Below are 24,992 nucleotides of genomic sequence, written 5' to 3'. Positions count from 1 at the left end.
ATTCATTGTTAGCATATTACAGTGGTGGTCAGTATAGATTAGCTTCATGCTAATGGTTGGGAAGCCCTTGAAGGTGGATGTTGCTGCAGTGTATTGTGTCCTTATCAAGGGTCTCTGCCTGGTGTGAGAACAAGCCCTCAACTCCTCTGTAATGTCATCACTTTCCTACCTGCAGCCCTCAGAGACAGAATGAGGGCTCTGCCTTTGTGTTTTGTTGAGCTGTCAGCTATGTGTTATTCATGGTGTCTGTTTAGGCCTTCTTCCATTTGGCAACTGCTCTGTTTTCCTCCACAGTTGTTTATTTTAATTTTACAGTGATGAGATAAAGCGATGCCATCACCCTCCTTCTCCTCCAGCCCCTATGAGAGGCGTAGCGGTTTTCCCAGGGTGCAACGGTGCATGGGAGAAATCTCTGCTCAGTGCTCACCCTTGTCTCATCTCCATGACAGTGGAGAAGTCTTTCTCCAGACACACTCATATTCCTATACATTACATTGGGGAATTTGCATGCAGAGTCTAGAAACCTTTTATTCCAGTGTATTTGATAGCCATTTAAACCCAAAGATATGACCATTGCCCATTTTTCATCCACCATTGGGGGGGGGGGGGGGGAGCTGCTCCAGTATGGCTGGCTTCACATGGAGGAGGATGTGGTTCTCTCTAACTGACTGAATATGCAGCATGAAGTCGAACATGCTGATGGAGAAAGGGTTGTAGGATGATGTTGCTTTTGGCTCTGACTGTTTTTCCTCACTTTTCAACCCTCTCTTTCCCTCTTTTCTCCTCCTCCCTCTGGCTCGGGGTGGGGTAGAGCGGTTGCCAGGCGTGTCTGGAAACCGCAAGACTTCAGTTGGGCTTCAGTGTGGTTTTTCTTTCCCCTCACCTCAGTCCAGAAGACTGACTTCTGTTTGACTTGGTGGCGTTTCAAGGTGGCGCGGTTGATTCCTGCAGAACACCGGCTTATTTAGAACCATTTATTTAGTTAAAAAAAACATATATATTTCGTTAGTTTGTGGTGTCCTGTTTGAGGTACGATTGAAATGAGAGAAGATGGAGTCGTGTTGCTGTCATTTCAGAGAGCAATATTTTCAGAGAGCGGGAGAGAAACATTTATTATCAGATCGAAAAATTATCTTTCCATTAATCAATAATAGGCTGTGTGAAGGGCTGTATCAAGGGTACTTCTCTCTCTTCTTAACTATCATGTCCTGGACATGGAAGCAGACTGAGAGAAAGATGAAAAGAATGAAGGAGGTGAAAGGGGAAACGACTTCAGCGCCTCCATGGTCATGGCTTGTCTCCTCTGGGGGTTTGGAAGCAGGGGGTTTGGCCCCACAGAAGACTCTGCAGGCAGGCAGGCCAAGGTATTTGCATTTATTGAGGATCCCCATTATCTGTTGCCAAGGCAGCAGCAACTCTTCCTGGGGTCCAACAACATTAAGGCAGTTATATACAATTAACAATATTACATGTAATTACATTTTATAACACCGTTCCCTCGGGTCACTACTCTACTACCACACATTTACAATACAGAATCCATGTGTACGTGTGTGTGTGTAGAATCTTATCACGTGTATGTGTAAGCGCGCGTGTGTGTCTCTTCACATTCCCCGCTGTTTCATATTTTTATGATATTTAAATCTGATTTTACTGCTTGCATCCGTTACATGATGTGGAATAGAGTTCCATGTAGTAAAGTGCACCTCCCATAGTCTGTTCTTTTTGAATTGGGGATTGTGAAGAGGGTGTCTTGTGGGGTATGCATGGGTGTCCAAGCTGCGTGCTAGTAGTTTAACCTCTAGCGTCGAGCAATCCCGTATCCGGGAGCGTAATCATAGCCTCAAGCTCATTAGCATAACGCAACGTTAACTATTCATGAAAATCGCAAATGAAATGAAAGAACTATATTCACTCACAAGCTTAGCCTTTTGTTAACAACACTGTCATCTCAGATTTTCAATATATGCTTTTCAACCATTGCTACACAAGCATTTGTGTAAGAGGTATTGTTAGCTAGCATAGCATTAGCCTAGCATTCAGCAGGCAACATTTTCACAAAAACAAGAAAAGCATTCAAATAAAATCATTTACCTTTGAAGAACTTCGGATGTTTTCAATGAGGAGACTCTCAGTTAGATAGCAAATGTTCAGTTCTTCCAAAAAGATTATTTGTGTAGGAGAAATCGCTCCGTTTTGTTCATCACGTTTGGCTAAGAAAACCCCCCGAAAATTCAGTCATTACAACGCCAAACTTTTTTCCAAATTAACTCCATAATATCGACAAACATGGCAAACGTTGTTTAGAATCAATCCTCAAGGTGTTTTTCACATATCTATTTGATGATAAATCATTCGTGGCAGTTGTTTTTCCTCTGAAGAGAATGGAAACATGCACGCAGCTGGAGATTACGCAATAATTTCGACGGAGGACACCTGGTAAATTTAATTTTTTACCTTTATTTTACTAGGCAAGTCAGTTAAGAACAAATTCTTATTTTCAATGACGGCCTAGGAACAGTGGGTTAACTGCCTGTTCAGGGGCAGAACGACAGATTTGTACCTTGTCAGCTCGGGGATTCGAACTTGCAACCTTTCGATTACTAGTCCAACGCTCTAACCACTAGGCTACCCTGCCGCCCCAAATGTAGTAAATGTCTCTTATGGTCAATCTTCCAATGATATGCCTACAAATACGTCACAATGCTGCAGACACCTTGGGGAAACGACAGAAAGTGTAGGCTCATTCCTGGCGCATTCACAGCCATATAAGGAGACATTGGAACACAGCGCCTTCAGAATCTGGGCCATTTCCTGTTTGAAATTTCATCTTGGTTTTGCCTGTAGCACAAGTTCTGTGGCACTCACAGATAATATCTTTGCAGTTTTGGAAACATCAGAGTGCTTTCTTTCAAAAGCTGTCAATTATATGCATAGTCGAGCATCTTTTCGTGACAAAATATCTTGTTTAAAACCGGAACGTTTTTTTATCCAAAATTAAAAGAGCGCCCCCTATATCGAAGAAGTTAATGTAAGTGACCAATAAAATTTGATTTGAGATTGTACTTTTTGGAGAAATGTTCTCTGGTCCGATGAAACAAAAATAGAACTGTTTGGCCATAATGACCATCGTTATGTTTGGAGGAAAAAGGGGGATGCTTGTAAGCCGAAGAACACCATCCCAACCGTGAAGCACGGGGGTGGCAGCATCATGTTGTGGCGGTGCTTTGCTGCAGGTGGGACTGGTGCACTTAACAAAATAGATTCGCATCATGAGGCAGGAAAATTATGTGGATATATTGAAGCAACATCTCAAGACATCAGTCAGGTGTTTAATGCTTGGTCGCTAATGGGTTTTCCAGATGTACAATGACCCCAAGCATACTTCCAAAGTTGTGGAAAAACTTAAGGACAACAAAGTCAAGGTATTGGAGTGGCCATTACAAAGCCCTGGCCTCAAACCTATAGAACATTTGTGGGCAGAAATGGAAAAAGTTGTGCGAGCAAGGAGGCCTACACATCTGACTCAGTTACACCAGCTCTGTCAGGAGGAATGGGCCAAAATTCACCCAACTTATTGTGGGAAGCTTGTGGATGGCTTCCCAAAACGTTTGACCCAAGTTAAACAATTTAAAGGCAATGCTACCAAATACTAATTGAGTGTATGTAAACTTCTGACCCACTGGGAATGTGATCAAAGAAATAAATATAAACTGAAATAAATTATTCTCTCTGCTATTATTCCGATATTTCACATTCTTAAATTATAGTGGTGATCCTAACTGACCTATGACCGGGCATTTTTACTAGGATTAAATGTCAGGAATTGTGAAACACTTTAGCCAAATACATTTAAACTCAGTTTATGTTCATTTCCGACTTTAACTCTGCAATGTTGGGTTGTAATTGGGTAGAGTCCGTCTTAAATCTGTTTCCACACACAGTCTGTGCCTGTATTTAGTTTCCATGCTAGTGAGGGCCGAGAATCCTCTCTCACATAAGTATGTGGTTGCAAAGGGCATCAGTGTCTTTACTTCTTGGTGACAGGGGGCAGTATTTTCACGTTTGGATGAAATGTATGCCCAAATTCAACTGCCTGCTACTCATCCCCAGAAGATAAGATATGCATATTATCAGTATATTTGGATAGAAAACACTGAAGTTTCTAAAACTGTTAGAATCATGTCTGTGAGTATAACAGAACTTACTTAGCAGGCGAAACCCAGAGGACAAACCATTCAGATAAAGACATTTTGAGGTCACTCACTGCAATGGGATTTCATTTGGAATCCAGATTTCCAAGGGACCTTCTTGCTGTTCCTATCTCTTCCACTGGATGTCAACAGTCTAGAAATTGGTTGAGGTTTTTCCTTTGTTTAACGAAGAAGTATGGCCATCTTGAACGAGGGTAACTTGAAGTGTACTGTTAGACAGTGGCTCGTGACCAGAAAGCATGCTTCAGTTTGTTTTCTTCCTGTATTGAACACAAATCATCCCGTCTTTAATTTTATCGATTATTTACTTAAATACCTAAAGTGGTATTACAGAAATAGTTTGAAATTTTTTGGCAAAGTTTACAGGTAACTTTTGAGATATTTTGTAGTCAAGTTGCTCAAGTTGGAACCGGTGTTTTTCTGGATCAAACGTGCCAAATTAATTGACATTTTGGATATATATTGATGAAATTAATTGAACAAAAGGACCATTTGTGATGTTTATGGGTCATATTGGAGTGCCAACAAAAGAAGCTCGTCAAAGGCATGAATTATATTTTTATTTCTGCGTTTTGTGTCGCGCCTGCAGGGTTGAAATATGGTTTCTCTCTTTGTTTACGGAGGTGCTATCCTCAGATAATAGCATCATTTGCTTTTGCCGAAAAGCCTTTTTGAAATCTGACATGTTGGCTGGATTCACAACAAGTGTAGCTTTAATTTGCTATCTTGCATGTGTGATTTAATGAAAGTTAGATTTTTATAGTAATTTATTTGAATTTGGCGCTCTGCATTTTCCCTGGCTCTTGGCCAGGTGGGATGCTAGCTTCCCATCAGACATGATTCAAACAGTTTTAGAAACTTCAGAGTGTTTTCTATCCAAATCTACTCATTGAATGCATATCTTATCCTTTGGGGATGAGTAGCAGGCAGTTGAATTTGAGCATACATTTCATCCGGACGTGAAAATACTGCCCCCTGTCACCAAGAAGTTAATTGACCCCCCATTAACGTAACAGACATATACCAGGATCTGTGCCAAGCAGGGCATGTGTGTTCACTCATCCAGCTGTAACGCATATAATTCACTGTCTTGTATGCGAACCAGTAATTGTTTCAAAACATCCTCCTGCCATGTCACTGTTGCGTGGTGACACAGGTGCAGGTGTAGTACTGCTGGTAGTAGCACTACTACCAGTCGAGCTGGTTTGTGTCTCTATGGACACGGGCCTTATTTTTTTTAAACCATTTACAAATGTTTTGAGCAAATTGAATGAGCAGCAGCTACGTTTGGCTACATACAAACCGTTAGTGGAATTCCCGTGAGAGAGTCACGGTTAATGTGATTGGATGTTAATTATTTGACTAGGCTACCTGTATTCGATATTGTGTTATTTCGCTGAACACTAGATGGTTTAATTGTATTTTTGGTAGTGAAACGAGACTACTCAGGCGGGGGGGGGGGCGCGACGACAACGACGACACATCACCCAAATGTATAGCCCTGTTGGAAAATCTAAATGGACTGCTTGAAAATGTGAATCACATTAGCGTATAGCTGAATCACATTGGGGAATAGCTGGGCTAATAACAGTAAGACCAAATTCAATGTTTAACCAAATACTTTTTAATATATATTTTTTGATACCTTAATAAGGGATCCTAAAAAATAATGATTATTAGAAAGCTAAGGGGTGGTTAGAGAACATACTCCCCCTGGGTCCAGGTGTGACAGGGCTTCTGCTGCAAGGCAGTGAGGATGGGTCTGGTCTTGTCCCAGGAATGGTCCAGAATCAGTCTGGGTAATCCCTCACTTTGTAGCACTCCCCTGAACAAAGAGACTCTCTCCCAGCCTGCCTTGATATTTCTCACACATATCCATGTATGTTTCACACACACACACACACACACACACACACACACACACACACACACACACACACACACACACACACACACACACACACACTGCCCAGCCGTGGCAAACATCCTTTGAAGACCAAAGTGAAGCGTGTTCTCTTTTTAAAGTAGACAAACACTCAAATCAAAAGGAATTGGATGTGGGGGGAGGTAACCCTTCCATGCTATTGGTGCCGTCTCTCTCCCTCTGTGTGTTAGACTAGAACTATCAGTTAGACTACATCACAACATTATATCATAGCCACGTTTGTTTGCAAAACTGAACATTGGTTGAGTTGAATGACTTTAGAATTCAATTATCCTCTGGTTCATGGAAGTAGATGTCTTGAGTGCTGTACCTTTTTTGTGTGTGTGGATGGTGGGGGGGGGGGGGGGGTTGTCCACAGCTGTCACAATCCGCCATGTCTGCTTGCGGTTGACCGTTAGAGAATCCCTCCACCTTGGTCCAGCTTTCAGCGCCATCTTAAATAAAACGTTCCATCGCCACAGGGGTGAGATATGGCCCGCAGAGCAGCTGACATACCTGATGAGGCTGACGTGCTCCTAATGAGAGAGCAAGAGAGGGACACACACACACAACGCACAACACACACAACACAAAACAAACCCAATACACACACACACTCTCTCACTCACTCTCAGGCAAATGAGGGTGGAAAGTTTATCCCTAAACACAGATGTGTACCTTGCTAAAATACCTAGGGTCCTCTTTGGCTTGACTCCACTCTACTCAGGGAATGGAATCCAAAGGCCTTAGTGTGCATGTACACACACTCACACACATTCGGTGCATGTTTGCGCAGGCTTGTTTTCCTTGGTAGTATGCTGTCCTCTACAATGACCTCTGTTAGGTAGTCATGCTCCTCATTGCAGGCCAAGCTGTGTCTGGCAGACTGGCTGGACCAGTTCTACTGGGGACGTTCTAGGCTACAGATACACCACACTGCTACTTTCCCCGAACACTTCATTATTTTTCTTTCATTTTGTTTTTCTTCCTCATTTTTCCTCCTCTTACTGCTTCACTGAACCATTGTTCCCAGGTGTGTGCCGGGGTTTTTACAGTTCTGATTTATATATGTTGGTTGGCATGCATGATGCATGTATGTTTCCATTTATGCCTCACAAAAGTGATTGACGTTAATTTTGACTGGTGTGTCATTCAGAGCTCGAAGGCCGTCCTGTCTTATGTGAGAGAGGGCTCGACCCTTCACCTTTGCCCTTTGCTCTTATATTCCAGTGTTGGCACGTAGACTCATGGCTGCGGGGCAGTGAGGTGTGGGCTTGGGGGACTCTGGGGGGTAAAGGAGAGTTCCTGTCCCCCCAGTCCATGATTGGCACCAGCATCTGTGGGCATTCATTCACACTTGTGCCCCTGGTTTGGCCCTGTTTTGGTTGGCCCTAGCATCCCACGGGCATGCCAGCCCAGCCCAGGGGAAAAAGGAGTTGTCAGCTTTAAGGGCTTTGCGAGGGGGCAGCTGCTGCCTGAGGACGGTTATATTTAACCCTGTGAGGGAAGGGAAGGAACGGGTGTTTACACTTGCTACTTGTGGGCCAGAGGGGGGCACACAGCTCTTTATCTACACCCGGGTAGGGGTGGCAGTGAGGGGGTAGGAGGATCGCACAGTGGAGGATTTGACCCTCTCAATCGCTCAGGTGGTCCTAACTCTGGTCATTAGCGTCCCTAATACAATTCCACACAGTGGCTGTCTTCCTCCCGCCGCCTCGCTCTGTTTTGATTGTAGGTAATTATCACTGGGTCTTTAGTGAAGGGAGCCCCCTGAGGCTCTGCCTGGGTTACATGGAGCTCAGCTGAAGTTACCCATGAACAAGGTGTGTGTGTGTGTGTGTGTGTGTGTGTGTGTGTGTGTGTGTGTATTGGGGGTGTTTTGAGCAGAGGTGCTGATGAAGGGGTTTATCTCCAGCGACCTTGGGATGTCCTGCAGAGTCAGAGGGAGAGCCAGCAGTATGTGTGTCTGGTAATGATACAGCTCCCTGGGGGAAGAGTGTGTGTCTGGTAGTGATACGGCTCCCTGGGGGAAGAGTGTGTGTCTGGTAGTGATACGGCCCCCTGGGGGTAGAGTGTGTGTCTGGTAGTGATACGGCTCCCTGGGGGTAGAGTGTGTGTCTGGTAATGATACGGCTCCCTGGGGGTAGAGTGTGTGTCTGGTAATGATACGGCTCCCTGGGGGTAGAGTGTGTGTCTGGTAGTGATACGGCTCCCTGGGGGTAGAGTGTGTATCTGGTAGTGATACGGCTCCCTGGGGGAAGAGTGTGTGTCTGGTAGTGATACGGCTCCCTGGGGGAAGAGTGTGTGTCTGGTAGTGATACGGCTCCCTGGGGGAAGAGTGTGTGTCTGGTAGTGATACGGCTCCCTGGGGGTAGAGTGTGTGTCTGGTAGTGATACGGCCCCCTGGGGGTAGAGTGTGTGTCTGGTAGTGATACGGCTCCCTGGGGGAAGAGTGCGTGTCTGGTAGTGATACGGCTCCCTGGGGGTAGAGTGTGTGTCTGGTAATGATATGGCTCCCTGGGGGAAGAGTGTGTGTCTGGTAGTGATACGGCTCCCTGGGGGAAGAGTGTGTGTCTGGTAGTGATACGGCCCCCTGGGAAAAGAGTGTGTGTCTGGTAGTGATACGGCTCCCTGGGGGTAGAGTGTGTGTGATCAGATCTCGTGTCCAGCTGTTAATTAGGCTTTGCCTTGAACACTGACTAAGTATCTCCTATGTTTGAGTGTGTATAGACTTCCCGGCGCCGACAGAGATGGCCGCCTCACTTTGCTTTTCTAGGAAACTATGCAGTATTTTTTTTTACGTGTTATTTCTTACATTGGTACCCCAGTTAATCTTAGGTTTCATTACATACAGTCGGGAAGAATTACTGAATATAAGAGTAACGTCAACTCACCATCAGTATCGACCAGGCATATGACTTTCGCGAAGCAGATCCTGTGTTCTGCCTTCCACCCAGGACAACGGAATGGATCCCAGCCTGCGACCCAAAACAACGACGTCGTAAAAGAGGCAAACGAAGCGGTCTTCTGGTCAGGATCCAGAGACGGGCACATCGCGCACCGCTCCCTAGCATTCTACTCGCCAATTTCCAGTCTCTTGACAACAAGGTTGATGAAATCTGAGCAAGGGTAGCATTCCAGAGAGACATCAGAGACTGTAACGTTCTTTGCTTCACGGAAACATGGCTCACTCGAGAGACGCGGAATCGGAATCGGTGCAGCCAGCTGGTTTCTTCACGCAGCGCGCCGACAGAAACAAACATCTTTCTGGTAAGAAGAGGGGCGGGGACGTATGCCTTATGATTAACGAGACGTGGTGTGATCACAACAACATACAGGAACTCGAGTCCTTCTGTTCACCTGACTTAGAATTCCTCACAATCAAATGTCGACCGCATTATCTACCAAGGGAATTCTCTTCGATTATAATCACAGCCGTATATATTCCCCCCCCCCAAGCAGACACATCGATGGCCCTGAACAAACTTTATTTGACTCTTTGCAAACTGGAAACCACATATCCTGAGGCTGCATTCATTGTAGCTGGGGATTTTAACAAGGCTAATCTGAAAACAAGACTCCCTAAATTGTATCAGCATATCGATTGCGCAACCAGGGCTGGTAAAACCTTGGATCATTGCTATTCTAACTTCGGCAACGCATATAAGGCCCTCCCCCGCCCTCCTTTCGGAAAAGCTGACCACGACTCCATTTTGTTGCTCCCTGCCTACAGACAGAAACTAAAACAAGAAGCTCCCGCGCTCAGGTCTGTTCAACGCTGGTCCGACCAATCTGATTCCACGCTTCAAGACTGCTTCGATCACGTGGACTGGGATATGTTCCGCATTGCTTCCAACAACAACATTGACAAATATGCTGATTCGGTGAGCGAGTTCATTAGAACGTGCATTGACGATGTCGTTCGCATAGCAACGATTAAAACATTCCCAAACCAGAAACCGTGGATTGACGGCAGCATTCACGTGAAACTGAAAGCGTGAACCGCTGCTTTTAACCAGGGCAAGGTGACCGGAAACATGACCGATTCCAAAGTGTAGCTATTCCCTCCTCAAGGCAAACAAACAAGCTAAGCGTCAGCATAGAGACAAAGTAGAGTCACAATTCAACGGCTCCGACACGAGAGGTATGTGGCAGGGTCTACAGTCAATCACGGATTACAAAAAGAAAACCAGCCCCGTCACAGACCAGGATGTCTTGCTCCCAGGCAGAGTAAATAACCTTTTTGCCCGCTTTGAGGACAATACAGTGCCACTGACACGGCCCGCAACCAAAACCTGCGGACTCTCCTTCACTGCAGCCGACGTGAGTAAAACATTTACATGTGTCAACCCTCGCAAGGCTGCAGGCCCAGACGGCATCCCCAGCCGCATCCTCAGAACATGCGCAGACCAGCTGGCTGGTGTGTTTACGGACATATTCAATCAATCCTTATCCCAGTCTGCTGTTCCCACATTCTTCAAGAGGGCCACCATTGTCCCTTTTCCCAAGAAAGTTAAGGTAACTGAGCTAAACGACGACCGCACCGTAGCACTCACTTCCGTCATCATGAAGTGCTTTGAGAGACTAGTCAAGGACCATATCACCTCCACCCTACCTGACAACCTAGACCCACTCCAATTTGCTTACCGCCCAAATAGGTCCACAGACGACGCAATCGCAATCACACTGCCCTAACCCATCTGGACAAGAGGAATACCTATGTGAGAATGCTGTTCATCGACTACAGCTCGGCATTTAACACCATAGTACCGTCCAAACTCGTCATCAAGCTCGAGACCCTGGGCCTCGACCCCGCCCTGTGCAACTTGGTACTGGACTTCCTGACGGGCCGCCCCCCCAGGTGGTGAAGGTAGGTAACAACATCTCCACCCCGCTGATCCTCAACACTGGGGCCCCACAAGGGTGTGTTCTGAGCCCTCTCCTGTACTCCCTGTTCACCCATGACTGCGTGGCCACGCACGCCTCCAACTCAATCATCAAGTTTGCGGACGACACTAAAGTGGTAGGCTTGATTACCAACAACGACGAGACGGGAGGAGGTGAGGGCCCTCGGAGTGTGGTGTCAGGAAAATAACCTCACACTCAACGTCAACAAAAACAAAGGAGATGATTGTGGACTTCAGGAATCAGCAGAGGGAGCACCTCCCTATCCACATCGATGGGACAGTAGTGGAGAGGGTAGTATGTTTTAAGTTCCTCGGCATACACATCACGGACAAACTGAATTGGTCCACCCACACAGACAGCATGGTGAAGTAGGCGCAACACCGCCTCTTCAACCTCAGGAGGCTGAAGAAATTTGGCTTGTCACCAAAAGCACTCACAAACTTCTACAGATGCACAATCGAGAGCATCCTGTCGGGCTGTATCACCGCCTGGTACGGCAACTGCTCCGCCCACAACCGTAAGGCTCTCCAGAGGGTAGTGAGGTCTGCACAATGCATCACAGGGGGCAAACTACCTGCCCTCCAGGACACCTACACCACCCGATGTCACAGGAAGGCTTTAAAGATCATCAAGGACAACAACCACCCGAGCCACTGCCTGTTCACCCCACTATCATCCAGAAGGCGAGGTCAGTACAGGTGCATCAAAGCAGGGACCGAGAGACTGAAAAACAGCTTCTATCTCAAGGCCATCAGACTGTTAACTTCTTGCGACGAGCAATCCCGTATCCGGGAGCGTAATCACAGCCTCAAGCTCATTACCATAACACAACGTTAACTATTCATGAAAATTGCAAATGAAATGAAATAAATATATTGGCTCACAAGCTTAGCCTTTTGTTAATAACAACACTGTCATCTCAGATTTTCAAAATATGCTTTTCAACCATAGCTTCACAAGCATTTATGTAAGAGTATTGATAGCTAGCATAGCATTAAGCCTAGCATTCAGCAGGCAACATTTTCACAAAAACAAGAAAAGCATTCAAAAAAAATAATTTACCTTTGAAGAACTTCGGATGTTTTCAATGAGGAGACTCTCAGTTAGATAGCAAATGTTCAGTTTTTCCAAAAATATTATTTGTGTAGGAGAAATCACTCCATTTTGTTCATCACGTTTGGCGAAGAAAACCCCCAGAAAATTCAGTCATTACAACGCCGAACCTTTTTCCAAATGAACTACATAATATTGACAGAAACATGGCAAACGTTGTTTAGAATCAATCCTCAAGGTGTTTTTCACATATCTATTCGATGATAAATCATTCGTGGCAGTCGCCTTTCTCCTCTGAACCAAATGGAAAAGTGCACGCAGCTGGAGATTACGCAATAATTTCGACGGAGGACACCAAGCGGACACCTGGTAAATGTAGTCTCTTATGGTCAGTCTTCCAATGATATGCCTACAAATACATCACAATGCTGCAGACACCTTGGGGAAACGACAGAAGGTGTAGGCTCATTCCTGGCGCATTCACAGCCATATAAGGAGACATTAAAACACAGCGCATTCAAAATCTGCCGCACTTCCTGTATGAAATTTCATCTTGGTTTTGCCTGTAGCATTAGTTCTGTGGCACTCACAGACAATATCTTTGCAGTTTTGGAAACGTCAGTGTTTTCTTTCCAAAGTTGTCAATTATATGCATAGTCGAGCGTCTATTCGTGACAAAATATCTTGTTTAAAACGGAAACGTTTTTCATCCAAAAATGAAATACTGCCCCCAGAGTTTCAAGAGGTTATTAAGCAGCCACCACTAATATTGAGTGGCTGCTGCCAACATACTGACTCAACTCCAGCCACTTTAATAATGGGAATTGATGGATATTGATGTACAATATATCACTAGCCACTTTAAACAATGCTACTTAATATAATGTTTACATACCCTACATTACTCATCTCATATGTACAGTGGGGCAAAAAACTATTTAGTCAGCCACCAATTGTTCTCCCACTTAAAAAGATGAGAGAGGCCTGTAATTTTCATCATAGGTTGACTTCAAATCCAGAAAATCACATTGTAGGATTTTTAAAGTATTTGGTCAATAACAAAAGTTTATCTCAATACTTTGTTATATACCCTTTGTTGCCAATGACAGAGGTCCATCATTTCTGTAAGTCTTCACAAGGTTTTCACACACTGTTGCTGGTATTTTGGCCCATTCCTCCATGCAGATCTCCTCTAGATTGGTGATGTTTTGGGGCTGTTGCTGGGCAACACAGACTTTCAACTCCCTCCAAATATTTTCTATGGGGTTGAGATCTGGAGACTGGCTAGGCTACTCCAGGACCTTGAAATGCTTCTTACGAAGCCACTCCTTCGTTGCCCGGGCGGTGTGTTTGGGATCATTGTCATGCTGAAAGACCCAGCCACGTTTCATCTTCAATGCCCTTGCTGATGGAAGGAGGTTTTCACTCAAAATCTCACGATACATGGCCCCATTCATTCTTTCCTTTACACAAGTCAGTCGTCCTGGTCCCTTTGCAGAAAAACAGCCCCAAAGCATGATGTTTCCACCCCCATGCTTCACAGTAGGTATGGTGTTCTTTGGATGCAACTCAGCATTCTTTGTCCTCCAAACACGACAAGTTGAGTTTTTACCGAAAAGTTCTATTTTGGTTTCATCTGACCATATGACATTCTCCCAATCTTCTTCTGGATCATCCAAATGCTCTCTAGCAAACTTCAGACGGGCCTGGACATGTACTGGCTTAAGCAGGGGGACACGTCTGGCACTGCAGGATTTGAGTCCTGGCGGCGTAGTGCGTTACTGATGGTAGGCTTTGTTACTTTGGTCCCAGCTCTCTGCAGGTCATTCACTAGGTCCCCCCGTGTGGTTCTGGGATTTTTGCTCACCGTTCTTGTGATCATTTTGACACCACCGGGTGAGATCTTGCGTGGAGCCCCAGATCAAGGGAGATTATCAGTGGTCTTGTATGTCTTCCATTTCCTAATAATTGCTCCCACAGTTGATTTCTTCAAACCAAGCTGCTTACCTATTGCAAATTCAGTCTTCCCAGCCTGGTGCAGGTCTACAATTTTGTTTCTGGTGTCCTTTGACAGCTCTTTGGTCTTGGCCATAGTGTAGTTTGGAGTGTGACTGTTTGAGGTTGTGGACAGGTGTCTTTTATACTGATAACAAGTTCAAACAGGTGCCATTAATACAGGTAACGAGTGGAGGACAGAGGAGCCTCTTAAAGAAGAAGTTACAGGTCTGTGAGAGCCAGAAATCTTGCTTGTTTGTAGGTGACCAAATACTTATTTTCCACCATAATTTGCAAATAAATTCCTTAAAAATCCTACAATGTGATTTTCTGGGATTTTTGCCCCACTGTATATATGCTGTACTCGATACCATCTACTGCATCTTGCCTATGCCGTTCTGTACCATCACTCATTCATATATCTTTATGTACATATTCTTTATCCCTTTACACTTGTGTAGTAGTTTTGGAATTGTTAGGTTAGTTTACTCGTTGGTTATTACTGCATTGTCGGAACTAGAAGCACAAGCATTTCGCTACACTCAAATTAACATCTGCTAACCATGTGTATGTGACAAATAAATTTGATTAGATTTTTTTTCTGCTGGCTACAGTGGCTAGTTATTTCTAGATCTTGAGAGGTGAATATACCTGATGGTTAAGAACGGTGGCAGGTAGCCTATTGGTTAGAACGTTGGGCTAGTAACCTAAAGGTTTTAAGATCAAACCCCAGAGCTGACAAGGTAAAAATCTGTAGTTCGGCCCCTGATTTAAGGCAGTTAACCCACTGTTCCTAGGCCGTCATTGAAAATAAGAATTTGTTAGGCTATGGGTAGGCTATGTTCTTAGCTGACAAAAAATATGTAGGCCTGACGTGGACTTTCCGGCTATGATTTTCTCAAGTTCACTTCCCCTGTGATTTTATTAAGATGGATGTTCCCAAGAGTTTTACTTTAGTGTCACAGGGGACTTTTTGGGTAAACTTAAACACAGTCACATTTACACACACTCACAAGTATACACACTTTTTCCCCTTGTTGTAAGGGCCTCTTTTTAATGTTGAAGCAGATGTTTGTGTTGGCCCTGTGGTAGTGCTGCTGTAGAGTCCTCCTCTGCGCCGCTGGGGTCCTCTCTTTCTCTCTCTCTCTCGCCCCTTCTCTCTTGCTCTCTCTGCCCTCTATTGCTCGCTACCCCTCTCTCTCGCGCGCTCTCGGCCCCTCTCTCTCTCGCGCGCCCTCGGCCCCTCTCTCTCTCGCGCGCCCTCGGCCCCTCTCTCTCTCGCGCGCCCTCGGCCCCTCTCTCTCTCGCGCGCCCTCGGCCCCTCTCTCTCTCGCGCGCCCTCGGCCCCTCTCTCTCGCGCGCCCTCGGCCCCTCTCTCTCGCGCGCCCTCGGCCCCTCTCTCTCGCGCGCCCTCGGCCCCTCTCTCTCGCGCGCCCTCGGCCCCTCTCTCTCTCGCGCGCCCTCGGCCCCTCTCTCTCTCGCGCGCCCTCGGCCCCTCTCTCTCTCGCGCGCCCTCGGCCCCTCTCTCTCTCGCGCGCCCTCGGCCCCTCTCTCTCGCGCGCCCTCGGCCCCTCTCTCTCGCGCGCCCTCGGCCCCTCTCTCTCGCGCGCCCTCGGCCCCTCTCTCTCGCGCGCCCTCGGCCCCTCTCTCTCGCGCGCCCTCGGCCCCTCTCTCTCGCGCGCCCTCGGCCCTCTCTCTCGCGCGCCCTCGGCCCCTCTCTCTCGCGCCCTCGGCCCCTCTCTCTCGCGCGCCCTCGGCCCCTCTCTCTCGCGCGCCCTCGGCCCCTCTCTCTCGCGCGCCCTCGGCCTCTCTCTCGCGCGCCCTCGGCCCCTCTCTCTCGCGCGCCCTCGGCCCCTCTCTCTCTCGAGCGCGCCCTCGGCCCCTCTCTCTCTCTCTCGAGCGCGCCCTCGGCCCCTCTCTCTCGAGCGCGCCCTCGGCCCCTCTCTCTCTTTCGGCCCCTCTCTCTCGAGCGCCCTCTGCCTCTCGGCCCCTCTCTCTTGCTCTCTACCCTCTATTGCTCACTTGCCACTGCCCCTCTCTCTCTCTGTGCCCTGTCTTGGGCGCGCCCTCGGCCCCTCTCTTGGCCCTCTATCGCTCGCTTGGCCCCTCTCTCTTGCTCTCTCTCGCGGCGCCTCTCTCGCTCGTCCCCTCTCTCGCACGCGCCCTCGGCCCATCTCTTGTTCCCTCTCTCTCTCTTTCGGCCCCTTTCTCGTGCGCGCTACCTGCCGCCCCTCTCTCTCGCATGCCCTCTGCCCCTCTCTCTCGGCCTCTCTCTCTCGCTCGCTTGCTCGGCTGCTCTCTCTCGCGGTCACTCTCTGGCCGCTCTCTCTCTCGCTCTCTCTCTCTCTCTGCCTCCCCTCTCTCTCTGTTCCACCCCTTGCTTTCTCTCTGTTTCGCACTCGCTCAGTTGTTCCACTGTGCTGACAGAGTAATTGCCAGAGAGCTCAGAAAACAAGCATATCCACTGATCCACACTGCTTTTAATAGAAGGTGATGATAGAACGTTCAGGATGGAAAGTTGGGTGCTCAGGGGACTCCTTTCACATGTGCAGGAGAGACACCAGCATTCAAACTTATTAACTGTTGATGTTTCTTTGACTCCTTTGAAGATTTGGTTGCCGATAGGATGCTACCTGTGGCCTGTTATGTACAGTGGGGAGAACAAGTATTTGAAACACTTCTGATTTTGCAGGTTTTCCTACTTACAGAGGTCTGTAATTTTTATCATAGGTACACTTCAACTGTGAGAGACGGAATCTAAAACAAAAATCCAGAAAATCACATTGTATGATTTTTAAGTAATTCATTTGCATTTTATTGCATGACATAAGTATTTGATACATCAGAAAAGCAGAACTTAATATTTGGTACAGAAATCTTTGTTTGCAATTACAGAGATCATACGTTTCCTGTAGTTCTTGACCAGGTTTGCACATACTGCAGCAGGGCTTTTGGACCACTCCTCCATACAGACCTTCTCCAGATCCTTCAGGTTTCGGGGTTGTCGCTGGGGAATACGGACTTTCAGCTCCCTCCAAAGATGTTCTATTGGGTTCAGGTCTGGAGACTGGCTAGGCCACTCTAGGACCTTGAGATGCTTCTTACGGAGCCACTCCTTAGTTGCCCTGGCTGTCTGTTTCGGGTCGTTGTCATGCTGGAAGACTCATCCACGACCCATCTTCAATGCTCTTACTGAGGGAAGGAGGTTGTTGGCCAAGATCTCGCGATACATGGCCCCATCCATCCTCCCCTCAGTCGTCCTGTCCACTTTGCAGAAAAGCATCCCCAAAGAATGATGTTTCCACCTCCATGCTTCACGGTTGGGATGCTGTTCTTGGGGTTGTACTCATCCTTCTTCCTCCAAACACAGCGAGTGGAGTTTTAGACCATAAGGCTCTATTTTTGTCTCATCAGACCACATGATCAATTCTCCCATTCCTCCTCTGGATCATCCAGATGGTCATTGGCAAACTTCAGACGGGCCTGGACATGCGCTGGCTTAGGCAGGGTGACCTTGCGTGCGCTGCAGGATTTTAATCCATGACGGCGTAGTGTGTTACTAATGGTTTTCTTTGAGACTGTGGTCCTAGCTCTCTTTAGGTCATTGACCAGGTCCTGCCGTGTAGTTCTGGGCTGATCCCTCACCTTCCTCATGATCATTGATGCCCCACCAGGTGAGATCTTGCATGGAGCCCCAGACCGAGGGTGATTGACCGTCATCTTGAACTTCTTCCATTTTCGAATAATTGCACCAAAAGTTGTTGCCTTCTCACCAAGCTGCCTGTCTATTGTCCTGTAGCCCATCCCAGCCTTGTGCAGGTCTACAATTGTATTCCTGATGTCCTTACTCAGCCTTCTGGTCTTGGCCTTTGTGGAGAGGTCTGTTTAATTGAGTGTGTGGACAGGTGTCTTTTATACAGGTAACGAAAAACTAACAGGTCTGTGAGAGCCGGAATTCTTACTGGTTGGTAGGTGATCAAATACTTATGTCATGCAATAAAATGCAAATGAATTACTTAATTAAAAATCATACAATGTGATTTTCAGGATTTTTGTTTTAGATTCCGTCTCTCACAGTTGAAGTGTACCTATGATAAAAATTACAGACCTCTACATGCTTTGTAAGTAGGAAAACCTGCAAAACCGGCAGTGTATCAAATACTTGTTCTCCCCACTGTATGTGATCATCATTCTCTCTGGTCTTGTCTGGCCTGCACCAAGGCAGCTTAATGTCTGGCCTGCACCAAGGCAGCTTAATGTCTGGCCTGCACCAAGGCAGCTTAATGTCTGGCCTGCACCAAGGCAGCTAAATGTCTGGCCTGCACCAAGGCAGCTAAATGAGATGATGAGGAAATGATCAGAAGATAGGAGTTACATAGTTCAGAATACACAAGATCAAATGCACACAAAGTTACATTTTTTTAATGTTGGAAGTAATATTTAATTGACAAGCTTTAAGTGAATTATTGATGCCCAGAGCTAGAAACGCATCAGATGGCTTCCACAACATGTGAACAATCAGATTGATTGACCTAACAACTAGAAATGGGCAGATGTTTTAGTAAGTGTTGTCAGGTGTGGTCATGGGACGTTTCCAAGTGTCCCTAAACCTCTCCAGAGTGGCATGTCTGTAAATGAGTTCCAGAGCTATTACGTATTTCCAATCCCTAACTGCTATTTGTTCAGTATAAATTATGTTCGTTTTATATCCCAGGTGTAGATTATTAGATTTCACTTTCACAATAGCTCGTGTATGTTGTGATTAGTCTTTGAAGCAGTCCTTCTGCCAGGAAACAAAAAATGAACTTGCATTTCAGACAGGAGATCTTGCATTTCACGCCCCCTGTGTTTTGTGCAATGCTTGCAGTTGTTCCTTTTTGTCTTATGGCATGTGTGTTGGATAGTGGTGCTGACCTTGAGTGGGGGCTATTGTTATGGTTGTGAGGTTGCTTTGGGCCCCTAATTCAGCCATTTCCAACACCAGCTGCTCTCAGAAGGTCAACTGGGAGAGAGAGGTTTGACCTTTTGCTTTGGCCATCTACTTGTGGAGAATGAAATCATTTACTGTAGCAATGCCCACAAAGTGGTAAAAAAAAGTCTTAGGCTACTACCAGGTCGTCCACAAGACCAGGAAGTGGTATATCAGAGCATCAGGTAGGTTAACGCCCCCCATGCTGGCATTGTAGTCCTTAATAGGAATGGGGACTTTCTTCCTCCCCTATGCCCCAGTGACATTTTTCCCCCTCCTAGAGACGTGGTCGTTATTGAATGCCTTATGCTGTGTGGTGAGCATGGTTACTTCCCTAGTGTCCTCCCATTTCACAAAAAGCAGCTTGTTAGTCCTATTCCAACGTATGGTCCACCTCTCCTCTGTCTTTGTTGTTTACCTTGGTCTTGGGGAAACCGATTCTGTTAGGGGCTTGTGGCACCATGCTTCCTACTTTCTTTTTTAAGAGGTCTATGAAAAGGGACGAGTGTAAAAATTGTCCACAAAGAGCTTGTACCCACTGCCAAGTAAGAGGAATTCCATCAGCTGCATGACAGAGTCATAACTAAGGCCCTTCCCGGTGGGTGTGAAAGCCTTCATAGATGAAAAAGTTCCACGTGTGAGCAGAGGCTGAATCGGCACAAAGAGCTTGTAGCCCCATTTGGTCGGCTTATTTGTCATACACTGCTCAAAATAATTAAGGGAACACTAAAGTAACACATCATAGATCTGAATGAATGAAATATTCTTATTAAATACTTTTTTCTTTACATAGTTGAATGTGCTGACAACAAAATCACACAAAAATGATCAATGGAAATCAAATTTATCAACCCATGGAGGTCTGGATTTGGAGTCACACCAACTGCGGATCCAACTTTGATGTAATGTCCTTAAAACAAGTCAAAATGAGGCTCAGTTGTGTGTGTGGCCTCCACGTGTCTGTATGACCTCCCTACAATGCCTGGGCATGCTCCTGATGAGGTGGCGGATGGTCTCCTGAGTGATCTCCTCCCAGACCTGGACTAAAGTATCTGCCAACTCCTGGACAGTCTGTGGTGCAATGTGGCGTTGGTGGATGGAGCGAGACATGATGTCCCAGATGTGCTCGATTGGATTCAGGTCTGGGGAACGGGCGGGCCAGTCCATAGCATCAATGCCTTCCTCTTGCAGGAACTGCTGACACACTCCAGTCACATGAGGTCTAACATTGTCTTGCATTAGGAGGAACCCAGGGCCAACCACACCAGCATATGGTCTCACAAGGGGTCTGAGGATGTAATCTCGGTACCTAATGGCAGTCAGGCTACCTCTGACGAGCACATGGAGGGCTGTGCGGCCCCCCAAAGAAATGCCACCCCACACCATGACTGACCCACCGCCAAACCGGTCATGCTGGGGGATGTTGCAGGCAGCAGAACGTTCTCCACGGCGTCTCCAGACTGTCACGTCTGTCACGTGCTCAGTGTGAACCTGTTTTCATCTGTGAAGAGCACAGGGCGCCAGTGGTGAATTTGCCAATCTTGGTGTTCTCTGGCAAATGTCAAACGTCCTGCACGGTGTTGGGCTGTAAGCACAACCCCCACCTGTGGACGTCGGACCCTCATACCGCCCTCATGGAGTCTGTTTCTGACCGTTTGAGCAGACACATGTACATTTGTGGCCTGCTGGAGTGCTCCTCCTGCTCCTCCTTGCACAAAGGCGGAGGTAGCGGACCTGCTGCTGGGTTGTTGCCCTCCTACGGCCTCCTCCACGTCTCCTGATGTACTGGCCTGTCTCTTGGTAGCGCCTCCATGCTCTGGACACTACGCTGACAGACACAGCAAAACCTTCTTGCCACGTCTCGCATTGATGTGCCATCCTGGATGAGCTGCACTACCTGAGCCAGTTGTGTGGGTTGTAGACTCCGTCTCATGCTACCACTAGAGTGAAAGCACCGCCAGCATTCAAAAGTGACCATCAGCCAGGAAGCATAGGAACTGAGAAGTGGTCTGTGGTCCCAACCTGCAGAACCACTCCTTTATTGGGAGTGTCTTGCTAAATGCCTATAATTTCCACCTGTTGTCTATTCCATTTGCACAACAGCATGTGAAATTTATTGTCAATCAGTGTTGCTTCTGAAGTGGACAGTTTGATTTCACAGAAGTGTGATTGACTTGGAGTTACATTGTGTTGTTTAAGTGTTCCTTTTATTTTTTTGAGCAGTGTATATTGCTTTTAGCCAATATGAGGCAACCATACGCTCATCTATAGAAAGATTTTGAGCAGGTTGGTAGTAAGTTCTTCATGCCTCCACCATGTCATGATAAAGGGGCTTGACTCGATCATACCCTGCAGTCCCCTTCTTCTGGTCATTCACCTGATCATTTTGTGGGTCACTCATGTGAAGAGTACAGTTGATGGCCAAGAATCGGTTTTCACTCATGATGGTGGGGAACTGGAACCGATAGAGTGGGGATTTGCTCCAGTTGTCAACTAGTCTTGATAACTTTACCAGTCCCATGTAAATCACCAAGGAAATTAAGTTGAGCATGTCATCGATGGTGACAGGTTTCCAGGACATCGTCCTTCCACCCTGCTGCTGCTTGTCCCCATACTTGTTGGTATTACTAATTAGTGTTCCCAGTACAGAGGTGGGAAAGTAGAGCTGCAACAGCTGTAAGGGGGTGTATGTTTCATCACTAACAAACTGTGGGCCTTAAGGTCGTTGGTGGGCCTTCAGGTCGTCAAGCAAAATTGTTCCGGCTCCTGATCTTCAAGGACCGTATGCCACCTGTCCTCAGTTTCATCTCCCTCTGTTGTGCTGCTTCCACTGCCTCTCTCCCTCTTCACTGTTGAGGCCTAGATCTCCTCCCTGCCCCTGCACCTCCAGATGAACTTGCAGAGAGGGGAGTGGTGCCAGGGCCTGCAGTGGGGGTGGTTGAAGAGGAGTGGGGTCTTTGTCGAGTGGTGGATGTAGAACCATCAGACGAGGTGATTGACATAGCAGTGGGGAGTGAAGACCTTGACCGGCGGGGGCGCTAGCTGGGGAGGGGTGGCTCCCAAACGTCATCATCCAAATCATCTGCATCCTCCGCTCTGTGGTGAATAAAATAAAGGGATATATTGTTGTAAGACACAGAATTACAGTTGACTAAATTTACAAAACGACATTACTGTAAAGTCAAAACACCAAGCCTAAACTTTATCTGTACAATGACTCACACAATGCAACAGTAACACTTTGGAGACAAAGGCAGAGGTGAGAACCACAAATCATCAATGGCTATGAGAGTTTAGTGGCCTCTCCAAAGTTACAAGGATGAAACTTAGAACAGCAAACAATGAACCAATATGAAACGTAGACAATAACTACTTTGGAATTCTATAACATGAAATGACTTGTTACATAGGCCTATGTCAACTAAATCCAATGCACAAAAAGCTACTTAAAAAAAATACATAAAGTACATGAGCTATTATAAAGTCATGAAAATAATATACTTACAGATCTAAAAGTGGATCCAATCCTTCTGGAAAGAAATCTTTGTCAGCTGAGTCGAAATCCTCGTTGTCCAAATTGCTCCCCTGATCCGAGTCCGACTCTGGTATTTTATTCAAAACTTCTATGTCCGCATAGTTATTTATAACTGCTGCTGCCTTTTTAGGTTCCTGTTCGATATTCTTAGTTTTTCCTGTATTTAAAAAAAAAATGTAAGCTATCTTTTATGCTAAATCAATGAAATGAAAGCAATGAAATCTGTTTACAATGTAATGTAGCATGCTCAGTGCGTCTCGTCTCTGAGGCAGGTAGCAATAGTTTGCATTACGCATAAAGGTTCTAGGCCATGTTTTGTCCCACCCAGGGTCACCTGCATATCCCTGGAAAGCTTATCTCATTGGCTACAAGACTGTCCAGGTGCCATAGTAGCCAATCCCCTGAGTAATGGATGCCTACAGCGTATGCAAGCAACATCATATTTTTGATGCGCAAAGATGTAGTCACTCGGTGGTGACTATGTATGGCTTAATGGCAACATAAAATGATAGAATCAGATAACAGTGGCAATAAGCTAGATTTGATCCTACCAACCTAATGTAGCTATAGGTTAAACACAGACAAATGGAAGCTTACAGTGCATTAGGAAACAACTATTCAGACTCCTTGACTTTTTCCACATTTTGTTACGTTACAGCCTTATTCGAAAATGTATTAAATTGTTGTTTTTCCTCATCAATAACCCGCAAGAATAAGTTTTGGAATATTTTGCAGGTTTATTGAAAGTAAAAAACGTATCACATTTCCATAAGTATTCAGACCCTTCACTCAGTACTTGGTTGAAGCACCTTTGGGAGCGATTACAGCCTTGAGTCTCCTTGGCTATGACGCTACAAGATTGGCACACCTATATTTGGGGAGCTTCTCCCATTCTTCTCTGCATATCTTCTCAAGATCTGTCAGGTTGAATGGGGAGCGTTGCTGCATAGCTATTTTCAGGCCTCTCCAGAGATGTTCAAGTCCAGACTCTGGCGGGGCCACTCAAGAACATTCAGAGACTTGTCCCGAAGCCACTCGTGCATTGTCTTGGCTGTGTGCCTAAGTTCATTGTCCTCTTGGAAGGTGAACCTTAGCCCTAGTCTGAGGTCCTGAGCGCTCTGGAGCAGGTTTTCATCAATGATCTCTCTGTACTTTGCTCTGTTCATCTTTTCCTCGATCCTGACTAGTCTCCCAGTCCTTGCCGCTGAAAAACATCCCCACAGTGCTGCCACCACCATGCTTCACTGTAGGGATGGTACCAGGTTTCCCCCAGATGTGACGCTTGGCATTCAGGCAAAAAGAGTTCAATCTTGGTTTCATCAGAGCAGAGAATCTTGTATCTAAAGAGTCCTTTCAGTGCCTTTTGACAGCCCTCTTGGAGTTTGCCATGTGCCTTTTACTGAGGAGTGGCTTCTGTCAGGCCACTCTACCATAAAGGCCTGATTGGTGGAGTGCTGCAGAGATGTTTGTCCTTCTGGAAGATTCTTCCATCTCCACAGAGGAACTCTGGAGCTCTGTCAGAATAACCATCAGGTTCTTGGTCACCTCCCTGACCAAGCCCTACTCCCCCGATTGCTCAGTTTGGCCGGGCGGCCAGCTCTAGGAAGATTCTTGTTGGTTCCAAACGTCTTCCATTTAAGAATGATGGAGGCCACTGTGTTGTTGGAGTCCTTCAATGATGCAGAAATGTTTTGGTACCCTTCCCCAGACCTGTGCCTCAACACCATCCTGTCTCGGGAGAACATGTTTCCATTGATCATCCTTGTGTGTCTCATAGCAAAGAGTCTGAATACTTACAGTACCTGTCAAAAGTTTGGACACCTATTACATGCCAGGTGACTTCCTCATGAAGCTGGTTGAGAGAATACCTAGAGTGTGCAAAGCTGTCATCAAGGCAAAGGGTGGCTACTTTGAAGAAGAAAATATATTTTGATTTGTTCAACACTACATGATTCCTTGTGTAGCAACGTATTCCGTGTTTAGTTTGTTTATGCTTCAGAACGCACCGGAATGTAGGTAGCAGCCATCTTGAAATGAGGTCATCGGCTCGGCCTTCCCTTAGAAATGTGTATGCCCATTTATGGTAGTAAGTCACCAAAGATTTTAAGGCACCGATCAATAGACAAGATACTCAGCTTTCCGCAGACACCGTGCTTTTGCAGATGGGGGCTACCGTTCTTATGCCAGACTGAATTGAATAAAACAAATCTAACAGGGTCCACAAATATGGGGAATTTACAATTTAAGAGGTTTAAAGCAATTTTTTATGAAGGGGGGAGCCCAACAATTTGGGAACCACTGCTCTAAACTACACTTGACTGGGGCTGGATGGGATGTGCTAGGGTGTAGCTTTGGGTGTCTGCATAGGGGGCTGGTATGCTTCAATAAATTGAG

At 46.3% G+C, this 24,992-nt stretch overlaps 1 pseudogene; it reads left to right on the top strand.

Moving 5' to 3' along the window:
• LOC135508140 (CDK-activating kinase assembly factor MAT1-like) overlaps positions 1–24,992 on the top strand; it is a 49,210-nt pseudogene that overhangs the window by 3,489 nt on the left and 20,729 nt on the right.

The sequence above is a fragment of the Oncorhynchus masou genome, chromosome 21 (genome assembly GCF_036934945.1).
Source record: "Oncorhynchus masou masou isolate Uvic2021 chromosome 21, UVic_Omas_1.1, whole genome shotgun sequence".
NCBI lineage: Eukaryota > Metazoa > Chordata > Actinopteri > Salmoniformes > Salmonidae > Oncorhynchus > Oncorhynchus masou.
The sequence above is the reverse complement of the archived record's forward strand: the minus strand, read 5'-3'. Positions and strand labels throughout refer to the sequence as shown.